Raw genomic sequence first — 20133 nt, forward strand, 5'->3', positions numbered from 1 at the left:
GTTTTTTGTTTTCCTCAGCCCTGCTGAGATAATTTCCTCTCTGTTGCATCCTTGCTGCTCTGTTGACATCACTTATATTCTTGGCATTTTATACTGTCCAGGTCATTTACTCAATCCTTCTCTCTGGCTGTCTGGATACATTCTCACAATTGCTTTCTAATGAAGCTGGACATATTCCACATTCTTTAGTCACTACCTCTTACTTGATGAAATTTGAGGAAGACTTTCAAATGGTTCCGTCTTAGTTACTATATAAAATTTAGAAATAGTTTTACTTATTTAAAAATCTTATCTTTTCAAAGTTTTGAACATTTTAAAACAATTTCACATGCATTATCTTATGTATTCTTATAAAAAAAATAACAAGCAGGGGCACCTGAGCGGCTCAGTCAGTTAAGTGTCTGCCTTTGATTCAGGTCATGATCCTCGGGTCCTGGGATCTAGCCCTGTGTCCAGCTCCCTGTTCAGCATGGAGCCTGCTTCTCCCTCTCCTCCCCACTCATGCTTTCTCTAGCAATCTGTTTCTCTCTCTCTCAAATAAATAAAATATTTTTTAAAAATAAGCAAATAGTATTAGCACTTTACAGTGATTAACACAAATTTATTATAATTCTGGAGGTCTCAATGGGCTAAAAATCAGGGTGTGGTAAAGTTATATTCCTTTCTGAAGGCTCAGAGAAGAGTCCTTTCCAGCTTCTAGATGCTGCCCACATTCCTTGGCTTTTGGCCTCTTTCTTGACCTTCAAAGCCAGAAATAGCAGGCTGAATCTTTCTCATATCACATCACTCTGACACTGATTCTCCTGATTTCTCTTTCTCACTTAGAGGACACTTGTGATTACTCTGGGCTTGCTAAGATAATACAGGGTGAACCTTTAAGACCCTTAACCTAATCACATCTTCAGGGGTATTTTTCTCAATTTTATCTTTTTTGATTTTTGCTATAACATAGTTACAGATTTGGGGATTTGACTGTAGACATCTTTGAGGGGTAGTTATTCTGGCTAATGCAACTATTCACAATAGAAGTAAAAGCTATAGAAATAATGTGATGTTATTACATCACATTAAGTGATTTGAGATCCCTATAATTTAATGACCACAAAAGCTACAATGCATATATCTGCTTAGAAAAAAAATCATTCTTATGTAAGTGTGTATTTGCGACCCAAGTGTAGGTTTCATTTGCCATATATTAATTTATTTGCCCAAGCTGAAATTTATATTTATTCGATTTGGATAACCACTTTTCCTATTGTATGGTAAATCTGAAACTGCTGTGTCTCTAAATGTACCCAATAAAGGATTTTTAAAAATTACATCCTAATTGTAAAAACATGCTTACTGCTCACACATTGGTGTGGATTAATTAGTATAATTAGTCTTGTGTATCTAACCATTGCCCAAAATGTCCCCGACAGCTAAAAAGCAACCAGCCACATAACATCCTGTGGACAACTTTGCATGTAAGGGCCAGGCAACTGGTGATTTACCTTTTTGCATGGTTGTCAGAAAAACCACCAGAAATCTGGCACTTCAGATTTCACATTCTGAAAATGAAGAAAATTATAATACATTTTTACATTAACTTAGCTTTCACCTGTGAATTTGCTTTATTGGTGTTTAGATAAATATGGAGTTACTTCTTATCCAGAATGAACACCACCATAGCTACGTAAATCATTTCAAACCTTGTTGTGTATCAATGCCTCTTATCCTGGGTATTTTTAAAGTATCTGTTCTTTTTTTATATACGAATTCTTGGAAATGTAGTAGAATAGGGGGTCACTCTCGAGAAAAGCCCCATGAAGTAGGGGATTACAGTTACTATATAATTTCATCCTGAAGGCTCAAACCACCCAACTCACAGTTTAGAGGAAAGCCATAAGTAAGTAAGCATGATGGATAAAGCCTTAAATATAAAGTGAGATGAGTGATAATTATAAATAATAATAATTCTTTATACTAAATATTTTGATTTAATTGTTTTAATATGCCAAACTTTAGCAAAAAAAAAAAAAACCTTTTCCTATAAGTGCCCTTATTTTTTCTCTTAAAAAATAATATCTACTAAAACTAACTTCAAATTCATACAATCGTTGTATTCATGACTGGTCAAATCCTTATCAAAAGTTACAGTCATAAATAATAGAATATTTACAGAATTTTTCCCTTAAAAAGTTTTGTAGATAAATTATCTTCAGGAAATTCTTTCACTGAAGATAGAGAACTTTGGTTATTCTAAAAACTGTTTACAATTAGTAACTAAAAATAAAAATATTTTTTATTTAATGGAATATCAGGGGAGAATTATTACAGAATATATACATACCTGGTTTACAGAATATCTAGTAATAAAAGGATGTACATGATACTAAATATGATATTTTGATATCTGGAACAGGTGGACCTTTCAAAAAAGGTTCCTAATTATTCCTATACTGTTGAAATTATTTTAATTTTGCATCTCAGCAGATATATTTGTATGCTGGAAACAGGTGTTCATCAAAAGACGGTGATAAAGAGACATTGCAGTCGGGGCTTGGAGCTTAGCCCGCATGGTGTGATGACAGATAAATTAGAAAAATCCTGCTAAACATCTCTACACTTCAGAAGGAGATTACACCTTTTTAAAAAGGCAAAACATGTGGTTCAATTACTTATTGTCTTGGCATGTGGTTATGATGAAAGACGGAGTCTTAAACATCAATAGAGCTAAACTAACATCCCAGATGGGCTTCGGAAGAGGGGACTCCTGCAACAATCCACCTGCACAAAAAGCAACGGGGAGAAAAATTAAAGAAATGCTTTCCTTCCCCTCCCCTATTTAATTTGTTTCTTTATATTAAATAGGCATTTAATGAATAACATAAGCTACGCGGAAAAAATAAGAGCAAAGAACTTTTATTTCAACATATTTTCTGGGTGATCCAGCTGGAAATGAGGCATGTTTTTTGGCTCTCTGCAGAATGCTGTGCAGGTCTCATGTGACTCCTGAGGGTTAAAATAGGTAATCACTAAGCCTAGGGGAAGAAAGGCAAGTAGATCCACACAACACATAGGGCTATACAGACAACATGCTGTGTGACCATAGGAAGATCAAAAACCTCTCTGGGCCTCATTTTCTCATTTGCAAACTTCATAATTATGATTCCTTTTGGTCTCATGCTGCAACAATTTGAATATAATCTTCACTTTAGTCATAATACATACAAAGTAAATGTCACTAGAGGACATGGAACACAGAGAAACTCAGTGGGAACCAGCATTTCTCCATGAACCATGTCTACACTCAGACATGACCAGAGGACTCCAATAGTTCTTCAGCTGTACAATACTGTGACATAAGGATGTCAAGCATTAGTAGTAGGGTACAGGGGCTGAGGGAAGGGAAATAGGAAGGATCAAGAGGGAAATTATAATCTATTAATCACATATTATACTAATTTAACATTGAATCCAACTAATAACTCTGCAAACAAAACAGGTATTACTTATCCATTGTATAAGAAGCTAAAATAATGATTGCCAACATCTATTATGCTAGAATCATACTGAGTACTCCTCTCTACATTAGTTCACTTAAAATTTATAAGAAGCCTTTAAATAGGTTGAGAAACAGTGCCATTTCTTCACCATTGTAGTCCCCTCAAATACCAAAAGAATTGCTGCCTTTTGAGCAAACCTTGATCATGTGCTCCTAATCACGTCAAAGGCTTTCCCAAGCTTTATTTAATTTCTCTCCTCTGACAACCCTATGAGCCAGCTGGTATTGTTATCTCTCTTTAACAAATGAGGAAACTGAGGCTTGAAGTGGTAGAATAATTTATCTAGGGCCAGTTAGAGCTGAGAAGACAATGTAAGATCTTATAATTACTGCAGTAAATTGTCATGAAAGGCTCAAAAAAATTAACTAATGTAAGATCACAACATTAAATAGTAATCAACAGTGGTGGGTTTAAACCCCAGTTTCTCTGACTCCCAAGCTCTCCTTTTTCAGCTTTTCTGATCAGCGGCAGGACTGAATAGCGTTCTATCATTTTTGATAAATGTGTTTGGTGCTTGCTATGTTCAAGGCACTGTGCCAGGCCTGATGAGAGATATAAAGAAGTAAGCATCATTCTCCCCAATCCCATGAGGTTTACTAGCACCTTGGGGAAATCCAGTCATACACTTATGAAACACCTCAGAAAAACAGCAAGGATGTGGGGTTAAGAGCCAAAAGAATCAACAGATGCAACAGGGCTGAAGAACATCACAGAAGTAACTCATTTGGGGGTGGGACGGTGCAGGCAAAGCATGAAATGGTGTGAGAATGGGCAAGATTTCTGAAGACTGGGATGGAAGGAAGAAGATCAAGATGACCATTTGGCCAGAATGGTCTTAGAAGCTCCCTGGAAGCAAAGTCTGAGAACAGTGAAAGTAGTAAAGGCATTTTCTTACATGGAAGAGTTGGAGATACAGTTGGAAAGGTATATTGGGAACAGAGTGTTGACTGTGAATGCAAAAGCTGATTTACAAACATTTGAGACTTCTAAGCAGCAGGTTGATGTTTTACCTCAGATGTTGAAGACTACACCAAGTCATGCCACCTCAGGGAAAGGCATCTTGAGGAAGGAAAGAATGGTTTCTCCTTGGTAGAAAGACTGATAATAGGGGAAGTCCTTACCTAGTTTTTTTTAAAGATTTCTTTTGTCATTCTAAATATAATGAATGTGCATCAAGAAAAAAATTTAGAAAATGCAGTATAGAGAGCAAATAACACCCATAATCCTGCCATTTAGAGACCATTATTAACACGTTGATGGATTTTCATTTACTCATTCAAGAAATACTTATTGAGTACCTACTACATACCAGACACTACTCTAGATGCTGAGTCTATAGCAGTGAAGAAAATAACCCAATTTCCCTGCCTTTAGTTAAGATTCCACATGGATATTTCTTTTCATGATTGAGTTGATGGATGTGTGCTCTTTGTCTGTGATTTATTCAATCATTATACATGTGGAGAGCTTTTAACTGATTTTCACTTCATATAACATAATAAGCATTTGTTGTGCTTGCTATTAAATTTGTTAAAATTAATTGGAGATATTTAAAAATTAAAATTAATCTTTAATATTATTAAAATTAGTTGGAAACTTTTTAGTGACTGTGTTATTCACAGTCTATAGATGCTCAAAATTTATTTAGTTATTCTTACTATAATGAAGACATGAAGCATGTGAAGCTGATGAGTTATAGGCAGACACACCAAATCTGGCAGATAATTTTAGGTGTTCACAGATCCTATCAATAATGATTACCCTAATTTGATCACTTCCCAATTGTTAGGTATTTGAATGATTAATTTTTCACTATTAACACTTAACAAATATTCTTACACAGAAAGCTTTATTCACATTTCCAATGATATCATAAGTATGGCTTCCTGGAAGTGAAAGTTCATGTAGAAAAAATGAACTGGTTTTAAGGCTTCAAGGCATCTTTTGCTGTTAGTGTGGAAAGTCTTTTACGCTTATGTTTCTGTTAGTTTTATTTAAATGTAAATAAAATGTACATGTAATTTTTTGTTTAATAAAAAATTTCAGTGCTGTTATTTGCATATAATGGTTTGTAATTCTTTTATCCTCAATGTGGATTTTTTACTGTTGAAAACTGATCTCCTTTGTTCCAGCAAGTGCTTCTTGCCTTGAGTTTTTCATTTTCTAATATTAACATTGTCACCCCTGATTTTATTTTTACCTACTGTCATATCTGTTGATGTGAGACGTTTTTGTTTGTTTTGTTGTTGAAGGTGGCTTTTGAGTATAGAAATGTCTATTACTGGGTTTAGTTTTGCTTTTAAAATTCATATTCAAAAAAATTCATATTCAATGAATAAGGTACAAACTTTAAATATCTAGTTTTTCCTTATTTTTAAGTTGAACTTAAGAAATTTATAATTCTATTTATAAGTCTGCCAGACTTAAGCAATCATTTCTAAGGGAATTTTGGTAATGGTCAATCATATTTATAGATTACTTAACACCTTCAAACATTTTTTTTTATTTAAATGATCTGTTTTATTTTTTTTTAATTTTTTTTTAAATTTATGATAGTCACAGAGAGAGAGAGAGAGAGAGAGAGGTAGAGACACAGGCGGAGGGAGAAGCAGGCTCCATGCACCGGGAGCCCGATGTGGGATTCGATCCCGGGTCTCCAGGATCGCGCCCTGGGCCAAAGGCAGGCGCCAAACCGCTGCGCCACCCAGGGATCCCCACCTTCAAACATTTAAAACTGTATTTATACACTTAAAATAATTGGTTTCTTTTTTAAGTAATTCAGCTGTCTGAATTAACAAATCTAACCTTTGTGGGTACATAAATTAAAAATCCATTGTTTACATTTATAACTATAATTATTTTGGTTGTCAATATTGTGTTTTTTAGTTAGGTTTCAACTTAAAAATATAAACCTAAATACTTAATCAATTTAACATATCAAATTACCGTTTTAAAATGGAGTTACATGGCTATCATAGACCAAAATAAATCCGTTTGGAATCGACTCTAATAGACCAAATTAATTTCAACATTCCAAGTACATAAGCTACTAAATATATGTATGTAACTCCTTCTTTAAAAAGACTTTATTTATTTATTTATTTGAGAGAGAGAGGAGCATGAGCTGGGGAGGGGGCATAGGGTGAGAATATCCAAGCAGACTCCCACTGAATGTGAAGCCTGACACAGGGCTTGCTCGCTCTTATCAACCATAAGGTTAGGACTTGAGCTGAAATCAAGAGTTGGTCGCTTAACTGACTGAGTTACCCAGGTGCCCCTATGCATGTAACTTCTTAACATAAAAATATTTATATATATGGTTTTTATTCTCTTTGCCTTTTCATACTTAGTTTTACATTTTTCTGGGGTTGAAACATGCATACATACTAAAAGATGACAATCTCTCACAAGTAACTGATGATATTAATTCTAAATCTTTCTAAACTGAAAGGTATAAACCTGCTTATTCTGGGCAACTGGGATTATCTACAGCCAGAGCTCTTGGCCAGGAGTAAAAGCCATGCTATGCCTATAGACATACAGAATGAATCCTCTCATTGCCTTGGTTGCTAGCTACACCCTCTTTCATGGCCACCATTCAAAATTTTTTGATCAAATTATAACATTTCATTGGTCTTATTATTCATATAGCCCACATCTCTAAAGTTAAGTTTGAAATGTTCTATTTATTATTTTCTCTCTTATAGTCTTATTTTTATTATTTTCTCTTATTTATCTATTTTTGTATCTTGAACCATGTTTGTTATGTCTGTCCTACATTTGTTTCTCTACTAATCTAAAAAACATTTTTCCTACTTTGTTTTACTAGTGTTTACCTTTAAGCTCAACACACACACATACACATGCTCGCACACACACACACACGTGTGCATGCACACATACACAGGCACACAATTTTCCCCCTAAAGGAAGAGCATCTAACAGACTCCTGAATTAGATTAGAAATAGTATATTTTACTCCTTCCTTGTCCTTCTTTCATCCATTTTCCAACTTTTTGTTGTTATCTGATTCTAGCGTCAGATTAGTAGTAGTAGTAGTATGTTAGTAGTATAATTTAGTTATTGATATTTATCTATTTTCCTATTCCATTTAGTTGGACTTAACTGGAACCTGCAGCAAGAGGAACCTAGATGCATGTGCCCCATCAACCATTTCACCAAGAAATCTGTTTGAAGTTTCTTAATATGTATTGCCAAATTACTTTTCCGGAAAAGTTGCACCGATATGCAGTTTTACCAATCATTCATGAGGGGCCCCATCTCATTACATTCTGTACAATTGACTACTAGTTTTGGAACTTTTGCCTATTTGATAGATAGGAATGGCATTTGTTCACTATTTTCATTTATCTTAGAGAAAAAAAGGACGTTTTTAGGAACTACAATCCCAGTGATCTTCCTCTGATGAAATTTCAGTCATTCGTGAAGGACCCCTCATAAATTGAGTAGATCTGATTCAGGATCTTGCCTGTAAATGTTACTACAATTAATTTCCTAAATGACTATTTTATAATCACTCTAGGAACTCTGGGTTTAGTTTTGCTTTTAAAATTCATATTCAAGGCACTCTCTGGGCATGTAGAGCCAGGAAAGAAAAAAAAGTACAATGGCTGGTAGTTGTTTTTAATACCAAGAATCCAGGCACTCACTCTTAGTCATGGAACATTGACGCTGTGCTATATGAATTCTCATAAAGTAAATAAATTAGTTAATCAGTAAATTCATGTTAATAGAAAACTCCAGTCACAATAACTAATTTGTAAAACCTGCAGTACTGGCAAATATTATGATAAGATATATTGGCCTAATGGTGTTCTGCAAATAGGTTCTGATTTGCAAAACTAACCAACACAATAGCAATCATTTCACGTGAAATATTCATATCAGAAATGTTGACTGGAGTGATTGAAAGTCATTCACTTAAAACTAATAAATAAACACACTTGTCTCCCTTATAATCCTGGATAGTCGTACTCAATTTAGCAGTGTTCTTTTGCATTATTCTTGTTCATTAGCAGAAGTGACTTAGAATAAAATTTAGCTACCAATTTCCTTGACAAATAGAAGAACATATATATATGTTTCCACATGAATGGTAAAGGCAGGAATAGCATTTCAAACAGAAGGAACAGCATGAGCAAACATAAATGCAATGGGGACTGAGGTGGGAAAAGCCAGCCAATATTCACTTGTAAGAAGCATACAAGTTGTGGCCCCTTGCCATAACCAACTTCATCCTGATAACACTATTACAATATCCGGTGTTTACCTTTAAACCAGGTTTGGATAAAGATTCTCAAGAGAGAAAAAATACCACAAGTAACTTCCCCCAGAAACCACTTAATTATGGTTTAATGAAGATTGTAACATATGTGAGCACAGGTAAGAAAGTTTCACAGATGTCCATTCACTTACTTTAAACCAGTTGAGTGTAGCATAATTTAGGTAAGATTTTATCAATACTTTCTGATAATTAATAAAGCTAATAATCAGAACTGATACTGACAGAGCTTATGCCAGGCACATGCATTATCTCATTTTATCCTTATAACAATCTATGAAATTATTTATCATCCCTATTTTATAGATGAGAACTTAAAGTTCATGCAGCCAAGAAGTAAAAGACCCAAGATTCAAACCTGAACCACTGTATTCCAGAGCCTAGGCTTGTAGCCATTACTCTGAAGATAATAGTGATAACAGTACTTCAGGACATCACAAATACATTTTATTTTGAGATAAAGTCATAACATCTAAAACCTGTCTCTGTACTTTGTCATCAACATTGAGCTGAACATTAAAAGTTATTTGTGCTTAAACAAGAGCTGTCAGTCTTGCTGCTCTCTCTCCCCTCTCCCCTTTGTCCAGGATCAAGGTCATTGCACTGAATTTATGTCACTACCATCACTTCCATTTTCTGCCCACAAACTGTGGTGTCCCAGACACAGAAATATGACTTCATGGTCAAAGCATCTAGAAAGAAAAATTTTACTCCAATACAAATAGTTGTAGTAGTGGCAAAAGCAAGCAGAAAATTATGGGTAAAATAAATTGCTGCTTTTTTTGTATGAACATTATTTTTTCAAGGTCTCATCAGTATAAAAGCTCCTCTTTCAAATCATTAAAGTCTCTTCACCCTCTTTTTAATTTTGCCCTTTCAGTCCTTCTCCTCCTCCTTCATCAAAAGTCAAAGTTAGAAAACCACCTAAATTAACCCCTTTCCCATGACATTATCATTTCTAGTTTCCAGGAGTTATTAAGCAACCCTAAATCCACACTGCCAATGATAAAAGAAGAGGAATAGAAGGCATGGTAAATGAGAGATGACAGATATGAAGGGAAATGCCACTGCAATGACAAATGCTGTGCATTGGCAGACAGATGGCTGATTTCCTTATTCCATAAAGAGCTCTTCAACCCCCCAAGAATAACATTGATGGCCCAATAGAGAGACTGGCAAAGGACATGAACAGGCTGTTCACATCAAAAGAAAATGAAGTGGTTTTTAATTATTTGAAAAGATACTCAACCTGCCTCATAATTAAAGAAATGCAAATTAAAATAATAAGATACAATTCTTAACTTTCAGGTTGGTGGAAAAATAAACCAGGTTGTGAAGAAATAGTCATATTTCGACATCATACTTGGAGTGCAACTTAATATTTATCCAAATTCAAAATGCATGCAATCTATGAACCCTTTAATTTTACTTCTAGGAACATATACTAGAGATGCATTTGTACCACTGGCCCAGAAATATATACTCAGGGATATGAAAATAGCATTGCTTCTGGAAGCAGACCCCTGGAAACAACCCAAATGTCCTATCATTCATACCAAGCATCATTAAAACACCTCTGGAGGGCCACACAAAGAACTGGTCAATAAGGGGTCAGAGAGAGGGACAGGATCAGGGTATAACAGTGGATTTATTATTTTCACAGTATATCTTTATACTTTGTTATTTTTAAAAAAGGAATGCATATCAGAAAAATAATCCACTAACACAAAAAATTTTAAAATGCCCTTGGAGTTTTGGAAGGGAAAACCAAAGAAAAACAGCCATGAAATTTTCAATTTCTTCCACAGGACAGTTCCAAAGATTATAAGGACACAACCAGACAGGACAATCTGGAAATAAGCCCTAGGATTATGTGCTAAATCTGTGTGCTTGCTCTGTTTTCATATTCTGTGCGATATCTTCCTTTAAAAAAGACCCAATTTTACCCATCACAATGTTAATAGCACTGTTGCAATGTCAGAATTTAACACAGAGTGGTAATAGAAATAGTTCAAATCATTTAACTTGCCAAAGCATTAGCATTCTTTAGGCTGTCTTCCATATGAGCAGAAATATTTCTCTATTTTTAAACCACTAACCTTTCAAAACCTTGGCGAAAGCTGCCCACTGTAAGGCCATGACATCTAAGACACCATATTTTTATTTCCATTGCTATGCAACCTAAGACTAGTGGTCTTATAAATTCCTCGTGTTTGCCAAACACATTACATGGAAGATCATAGCATTAATTTGGAAAGGGAAACAGTTTTATGGCATCTAAAGGACTGGAAAAATTACCTCTAATCCTTTTGGGAATCAAAGAGGCAATAAAGTGAAATTGAGTGCAGAAAGACTCACATTGTAAATCCATTTACTACCAAGCCTTGTTTACTCAAGGATTTATTCGTGCCAGTAACTAGTCACCAAAGCCTAAATAGCATGACTTTACCAGAATTTCATTTAAAGGAGTGTCTGATAATTTTTCACAAATAGTGTTCAGCTGATTAAAGCCTAATTACACACATTGAATTAAAGGTGTGAGTACATAATAAAATGTTCTAGCTAAAAGGAATCTGTGCTGGTGTTTGATTTCCAGCTAGTAATTTGGCTGGAATAAAATGGAAACAAGTAAGCAGAATTGTTTAAAAGGTGCAGCTTTATGACAACATGCATTTCTAAATGGGAAAAAGAAATAGACAAATACACTGCACACTTTTTAAATGGGAAATTCTTTTTAGATGGGTGAAATTCTAAAACAGTCTTTTCTATTACCCAACATTTATAGTAATAACACAAACCACACTCACAGAGGCCAACAGCCAGAAAAAACATATTTCCATTTTAACGCCTTTAGATGATCAAAGCATCAGCTTAATATAATCAGCTGAAATCCATTTACCCGCAAGCTTGCCACTGTGCCCAGGGACTGCTTTCCCTTCCAGCCCTATCTATTCTGGAACAGGTGCTATACTAGTAAATTAATTAGTCTGTGGAGAAGCACCTTGTTCTCCATCTCTGCAGGCCTCTTGTGGGTCAGGGCCTTGAGGACTTCGCCATCTGGGCAGAGTTTCCCCCAGAGAAACAATCAAAGCCCACAGATTGCAGCCTACAGAGGAAGGTTCAGATGACAATTAACCTTATTAGGCCTCATTTTTTACAGTTTATAGTGTGTCAACATGTTGGCTCCATAAATAATTTGCTACATCAAATGGATGGAAAGAAATGGTTTCTCCTCTTGTTAAAAGTTATAAGGCCCTCCAGAAAATAAATAAAATATTTAAGAGAAACAGTGTAACTTACAAATACCCAAATGTTGGGATTGTGGGTAGGAAGCTAGATAGGCTCTCAATTTCAAATAAAGTTCATGAAAAAACTATCATCCATTTCTGCTAGATGTAAATTCTGAGGGAGCAGAACTTCAATTTCTTTTCTAGGCCTTTCAAATTCTTCTCAGGCTTAATGTCTCCTATATGAATGGATTTTATAACATCTGGCTAACATAAGAAATACATGTTTCTTTTTAAAAATTTTATTTTTGTTCCTTTCCCCAACCACAGTTCTGCATATATGATCCTGTTGTCCTGGGAATACAAAATAAAACCAATCAAGACAATTAGCATCTACAGCTTGTCACAAAATCAACAGATATTTAAGCCTACGTTTTTAATCAAAGTAAGCTTAATTAAACACTCACAAATGACTTTGCAGCCCGGCACCAAAAGAAAAAAAAAAAAGCCCTCCCCCTCCCTTTTTAAGTTTTCAAGTGTAATTTGAAAGAGGGCTTACTAACAGATTATCACAAGATTCTTGTTAGAACACTCCAAGAGCTCTTGTTTATGTTTTGTCCCATCATACCTGACAGGGTACTGGGCCCTACCATCTCCTTTGATTCCGGACGTGGTTTTGAGTTAAGATTTTAAACTTGGGAAAGATACCTTCCCTGTTGGCTTCTCCCTCTTTTGCAGCTTCCTTAGACAGCTCCAGTGGAGCCTTGTGAGTCACCACTGGGTTAATGATGTGTTTGGAAGCGCACTGACAGTGCAAACAGCTTTGTCTTCTCACATATCCCCTGTGTTGATTCACATCTAAGTTGAAAATATTTGCAAACTTGAGCTGTTTGATATTAAAGCCCAGGAAACTCATTTGATTCTGCCTAAAGATATTTCTGTGGGATTAGAAGTGATGGAGGGAGGAAAAAAAACTTTTCATAAAATGCAGCCTTTCTAGCTTTAAAAAATAGCAACAGACTCAATGCTGCCATTTGCATTCAAGACAAATTTCCATGGAGGCTACCTTTGGAATTTGGATATAATGTGTTTAGCTTGGAATTTCTCCAGTCACAAGATAATGTGTTTATTATGTAAGTGCAAAAATGAAATTGAAGACTTAATGAAAACCTTATTTGCCCTTCTAGCATTGGTTAGTAAAAAATCTGAAAAAAAAAAATCAGAGGAGTGACTTAAATGTATATGACCATTCTTATTTAGTATATGCCCTTCTGTTATTAAACACATATTTGTCTTATTGATAATATTTGCTTCCATCTAATCTTAATACAACTGCTTTTTAACCGTAATTTAATATCATGATTCTATTTTCACAAGCATAGTTGTGATGGAAGGCTCAGAGTCACTCACTAGCAAATATAGAAAACTTGGTAGCTGTACATGGACCATGAAGTTAAGGTGTGTATCTTGGTATTCAAAAGTCTGAAACAGCCTCTGACAAAACAGTGCCCTCTAGTGGATATACAAACACCTGGAGTCCAAACAATTCTCTCAAATGGAGTGGGGTCTGGAGTTGGGAATCTGGGTGTATAAAAATGTACAAAGATACCTTAGTATTACTGGACATTGCTGAGGGCTCACCATGACAAAAGTAAGTACGGGCTCTTTAAAAAAAAAAAAAAAAGCTAAACCCAACCAGTCAACAAAGTATTGAAGTAGTTAAATACCTATGATAGGTCCACCCCTAAAAACTGATCTATTAAAGCCAGCAAAAGAAAAAACTAGATAAACTCCATTCTCCATAATTCAGGACCTTTTTGCATTGCTATCATTCATAAAGAGATGAAGATTTTGATACCAGAAAGATCAGGGTCTGGGCATTAGATGAATCCTTAGGTGTGTGCATGTGGAGTGGGAGAGCCCATAGTCCACTATGCTCCTCAGACACTACAAGGTCTGAGGTCATCCCATGGACTTCCTGGTAGGAATACATAAGAGTCCTATGGCATGAGAGAATCAACCTCAAACTTGAGACCATGCATGACCATTAACTGGGCACTCAAATAAATAAAACATGAGCAACTATGTCCCCTTCAGCATTAATCCCATTCTATTTTCATCTTAAGCCATAAAATGCATATAATAGTAATATGTACCTTGATGCTGTATTATGCAGACATATGTGTTGTAAATTACTGAGTCATAGAAGTCAGTGGTATTACCAAGCAAATGAAAGCAATGGAGTTGCTTTGATAAACAATCAAAAGAGCCACAGATTCAAGAGAATCAGAAAGAAAACAAATGGCAAATGTAACGGGTAAAAGTTTCCTCTGTAATCCTCCATGATAAGAGCTTTCTTTAATTCCCAGCTTCATTGATAATTCCATTTCCTATGTGACTCCAATGAACCCAATACGTATCGCCTTTGCAACACCTGTTATTATGATGCATTTTGTGTATATACTTGTTACCCTTTTACTATATAAATTTCTCAAACCTCCTGGAAGCCAGAGACCATATCATTTATTATTATATCCCCAGATTCCTATTGCTCTTAGAACAATGCCTAGCACAAAATAGTCATTCAATTAATATTTACTGGTTACTATTCAAAATATCTGATATTTTGAAAGGACTATATTGTATCATTACTCAGATTTCACTGGATAAGTAATATAAGAAGATAGTTTACATATAATAAAACTGAAATATGAAATTATCAAATGGAACAAAAGATATTTTTTGCTAACAGAACAAAAGACATTTTCAAAGTACCATTAAAAACTTACTGAACTTCCAAAAATAAATGAAAAATAAGAAAACCCAACATTGGCACAACTGTGGAGAACCTGGCATATACAAGAGTATACATTATTGTGAAAATGTGGCTCAACATAGAGAAAAGCAATCAAGACAGTCATTGCTCAGATCCTTGATCTAGAAATTTTATTTGGGGATATTACATCACAATGGAAGACTGCAAAAAGTGTTCTTCTCAGTATTTCTTTAGAGTAACAAAACAAAGGAAAAATAAAGGAAGATAGCCTGGAAGAAAGACAGAAAAAAAAGAATAGAAAGTAATTTTTAAAATAAAAAAAGAGAGGAAGGAAGGAAGGAAGGAAGGAAGCAAGGAAGGAAAGGGAGATAAAAAGAATGGAAATAAGATGAATGTCCAAGAATGAGACAATAGATAAGGAAACTATCACAACAACATAGGGAGATAACATCTAATTAATTAAAAGATAAACATGTAAACAGATGCATGGAGGAAATAAATGCATATATATTTATAGAATGCATATATATATATGTATATATATAAATGAGTATTTACTGTGCTAGGCTATCACTATATTTAGTCCTCAGGAAAAGGCCACCTGACAGGGTATTTTGAACAATGTCTAACAGTTTAAATTTGCAAAAATAAATATTAGAAAAGCCAAAAATTAAAAAAAAAATTAGATACCCCTGTGAAAATACATTTTATATCACAAAAAGATCATTTTTAGTGATATAAACATTTAGAATTCAATACACACTTTTAAATTCCATTCATTGGAAGTGATAAATATTAAGAACAGTTTCTAATTTGGCTAGAGTCTTATCCAAAGTTAGGGTGAAAATGGAATGTGGGAACCATTATTTATAAAGGAACTTGATCAAAAAATTTATATTTCTACTCTCTTAAGTATATATATACTTATCTATTGTCTTATTCTTGGACATTCATCTTATTTCCATTCTTTATCTCTCCTTCCTTCCTTCCTTCCTTCCTTCCTTCCTTCCTTCCTTCCTTCCTTCCTTCCTTCCTATCTTTTATATATATATGTATGTATATATGTATGTATTTTGGGAGGGGGTGGATGGAAGGGAATGTTGACAAGATTTTGGCCTTCATCTCTGAAAATCTCCAGGTCTCTACTAACAGAGAGACGCTCCAAACTGTCTCCATCAACCTCTGATCATAGCATGAGGTGAATGAAAATCTTGCAAACTGAGAATATTTAAATATTCTCTCTGCATAAAGGCTGTTTAGCTGCTGGAATCATTTCCTCTTGCTGTCCCTGAGCTAAAGAAGTGGATCGATCAGCAGGGGAGGTGAACAGATGCAGCTGGAGAGGAAGAGAGGCTCAGGGGAATCACATTTGAACAGCCATGGGGGATGAAATGCTATGGAGGAGAGTTTACAGAAGCAGCTGGAAGAATGGAGCTACAGAGGGAAGGGGCTCAGAGAGAACAAATGCAAAAGACTAGATGTGCTCAGAGAAGCTCACAGCTTGCAATACTCCCTAAATATCCACACAGAGTGAGGAAGATGCTTACTCCCAAGGGGGAGTTAGGTAATTTTCCTTTTCCATCATAGCCTGTGGAAAAATTTAATATACATTTCAATCTTCCATTTGCCTTTTGGGCATTCATGGTATCTGTGATCAAGGCCCACCCAAGATACATACCCCTGCTGGCAACTCTTCCATTGTCTCCCTGTTTCCCAAAGGGTAAAGCCATTCATCTATATTAGGCCTTGACCATGAAAAATGCTGGGAATGCCCAATACTATTGTTTTTCTAAGTGGCATCAGGGACTCTAGTTCTCCTTCCTAGCCCCCAGAGGTGAATGATACCTCCTGCTTCCTATTTGGGAAAATCCAAATAACCAAGTATCCAGATTCTTGAAAGGAGAGATGAGAACACAGTTCATGAATAAGAGTGAATGACAACACTCCTCAGAAGTCCTTTCAAAAAAACCCCTAGCCACCTAGAATACACTGAATGCTCTCTACTTTTGGAAGTCACTGTTTATAAAACACATTTAATTTTCTTATTAATATTGTAAATAAGCAAAGAACAAAATCACTCATACCTTATAAAGATCCTCATTTTATTTCTGGGGATTGTCTTGGAAATTAAGATAGTGATAGTCTTTGCATTAATATAGAGCTTTATGATCTACTGTCAATTAATGCATGTTTTATATATATTATCTTCTTTAATTTTTAAAGCTAGAATTTTAGAGAGTACTTTACATACTATTTCTAAATTCTATTGTCAGAGGTACACAGCATTCTTTAAAACAATTGCTATCTGTACACACATATATATTTAAAAATTATTGTTCATGGTTACCTAATCTTCAGTCTATATGGAGTCTAAATTCCTGACAGTCTCTTCAGCACCTAGGACAGTGCTGCACTTCAGCCCCAACAAAGATGTTTGAAGGAATAAATGGTAGCATATTGAGGGGAAGAGCACCACTATAGAACTTTACATATTTCAGAAGAACTCCAAAAGGCTAGACTTCAAGATATAGGTATAAGGCAAAGTCAACCTTTTAAAAATCTTTAAGTAGCAACTAATATGACAGTCTATTATTTTAATTATGAGATGATATTTTAAAATTTTGAGGGGTAGCCTCATCTCAAGTAATATGAACACAAAAGGCACAATATCCAAACATAAATAATTTTCAGGGAATCTTTCTCCAATGAGTTTTATTAGAATGTACCATTACTTTCCCTTTTTTCCCTATAAACCAAGGAAACTAAGATTGCCTCCTTTTTCAAAAGTCATAAATAAAAAACCCAAGATGAGAAGAGACCAGAGTAAGGAATTAATATTCACTGAGCATTTAAAATGTCTGATATGGTACTGATTTTCTTCCCATGAACCTAACCTTTAAAATAACCATGAGAGTTCGATGGGCAGCGGGAGCGGAGAGCGGACCCCAGAGAGCCCTGAGCAGCCCCGCCGCCGCCGCCGGCCTAGTTACCATCACACCCCGGGAGGAGCCGCAGCTGCCGCAGCCGGCCCCAGTCACCATCCCCGCAGCGGTGAGCAGCGAGGCCGAGACCCCGCAGCCGCCCGCCGCCCCCGCTCTCAGCGCGCGGACACCGAGCCCGGCACCACGCGCAGCGGCGCAGGGAGCGGCGGCCCGGGCGGCCTCACATCGGCGGCGCCTGCCGGCGGGGACAAGTTCATCGCAACGAAGGTTTTGGGAACAGTAAAATGGTTCAATGTAAGGAACGGATATGGTTTCATCCACAGGAAAGACACCAAGGAAGATGTATTTGTCCACCAGACTGCCGTAAAGAAGAATGACCCCAGGAAGTGCCTTCGCAGTGTAGGAGATGGAGACACTGTGGAGTTTGAGGTCGTTGAAGGAGAAGAGGGTGCGGAGGCAGCCGCTGGCACAGGCCCCGGGGGAGCTCCAGTGCAGGGCAGTGCATCTGCAGCAGACCGTAACCATATAGGCGCTGTCCACGTCGCAGGGGTCCTCCACGCAATTACCAGCAGAATTACCAGAATAGTGAGAGTGGGGCAAAGATCGAGGGGTCGGAAAGCGCTCCCGAAGGCCAGGCCCAGCAGCGCCGGCCCTACTACCTGCGGAGGCCCTACGGGGGCGACCACAGTATTCCAACCCGCCTGTGCAGGGAGCAGTGATGGAAGGTGCTGACAACCAGGGTGCAGGAGAACAAGGTGGACCAGTGAGACAGGACATGTATCGAGGTTATAGACCACGATTCCGTAGGGGTCCTCCTCGCCAAAGACAGCCTAGAGAGGATGGAAATGAGGAAGATAAGGAAAATCAAGGAGATGAGACCCAAGGTCAGCAGCCACCTCACATCGGTATCGCCGCAACTTCAATTACCGACGCAGACGCCCAGAAAACCCTAAACCACAAGATGGCAAAGAGACAAAAGCAGCCGATCCACCAGCTGAGAACTGGTCCGCTCCCGAGGCTGAGCAGGGCGGGGCTGAGTAAATGCCGGCTACCATCTCTACCATCATCCGGGTTAGTCATCCAACATGAAGAAGTGAAGATGAAATTCCAGCAATAAGAAATGAACAAAAGATTGGAGCTGAAGACCTTAAGTGCTTGCTTTTTGCCCATTGACCAGATAAATAGAACTATCTGCATTATCTATGCAGCATGGGGTTTTTATTATTTTTACCTAAAGACGTCTCTTTTTGGTAATGATAAACGTGGTTTTTTTTTTTTTTTTTTTTTTTTTTTTTTAAAGCCTGGTTTTTCTCAATACACCTTTAAAGGTTTTTAAATTGTTTCATATCTGGTCAAGTTGAGATTTTTAAGAACCTCATTTTTAATTTGTAATAAAAGTTTACAACTTGATTTTTTCAAAAAAGTCAACAAACGGCAAGCACCCGTTAATAAAGGTCTTAAATAATTAAAAAAATAAAATAAAATAAAATAACCATGAGAAATAAGTATTCTTGCTTAGATGAAGAAACTGAAGCTCAAAAACTTAAAGCACCTGACCCAAGGGGCCCCAGTAATCTAAGGGCTTCTGCTAACCAGTCTTCTGTAAATTTATGTGTTCTCCCTCTGTCTCTCTTTCTCTCTCACATATTGAAAGACAAAGATACACAGTTAAAATGAGAACTATAACAAAACACTGAATGCTGAGAGCAACACACAGTGTTCTCTAGATGGCGGAAATATAAAATCATAGAAATTAGAAATACTGAATCATCTCATGAAAATCAGGCTCAGAAACTGTCAGATGAGAAGTCTTAAAGGTTCTCTTCAGATAGAACTATGAAAATATAATGCTTTCAGGCACTAGGTGAGATGGGACCCTACCAGTAGGTTCTGACTGTTTAATGCACGGACTCTAAAATTAATTATCTTGACTTCTCCAAGCAGTTACAAAACATTCCCTTTGTACTACCCTAGAATTTTTTTTTAAATGTCCACTATAGGTTTTGCCATGTTTAATTACAGGGCAGCCTATACAGAAGTTCTAAACCCAAAGTTTACACCCCCGCACCTTCCCCAAAAAACTACTTGTATGCAAGTCTTTGTGCATTTTTCTTGGATGAGACTTCATAGCTTTCTCCAGACTTTCAAAAGGATATGCAAATATCAAAGTTAAGAGTTCTAGTCTCTGAGCCCAATACCCATATTGCCTCTGGCTCTCAGTAAATGTGTCACCAATAAAGTGAATGGCATTTAAAAGGATTCTAGAAGATAACATGGAGTCCTATCTATGCTACTTGGTCCCCAAGAATTTTGTGCATATTAAAAAGTTCCCTTTGAA

The 20133-nt window shown here is 36.3% G+C and overlaps 1 pseudogene; it reads left to right on the top strand.

The window, feature by feature from the left end:
• Positions 1 to 17760: 17760 nt before the first annotated feature.
• Positions 17761 to 19066, top strand: LOC112926203 (Y-box-binding protein 1 pseudogene; annotated as a pseudogene).
• The last annotated feature ends 1067 nt before the right edge of the window (positions 19067 to 20133 follow it).

The sequence above is a fragment of the Vulpes vulpes genome, chromosome 3 (assembly GCF_048418805.1).
Source record: "Vulpes vulpes isolate BD-2025 chromosome 3, VulVul3, whole genome shotgun sequence".
Taxonomy (NCBI): Eukaryota; Metazoa; Chordata; class Mammalia; order Carnivora; family Canidae; genus Vulpes; species Vulpes vulpes.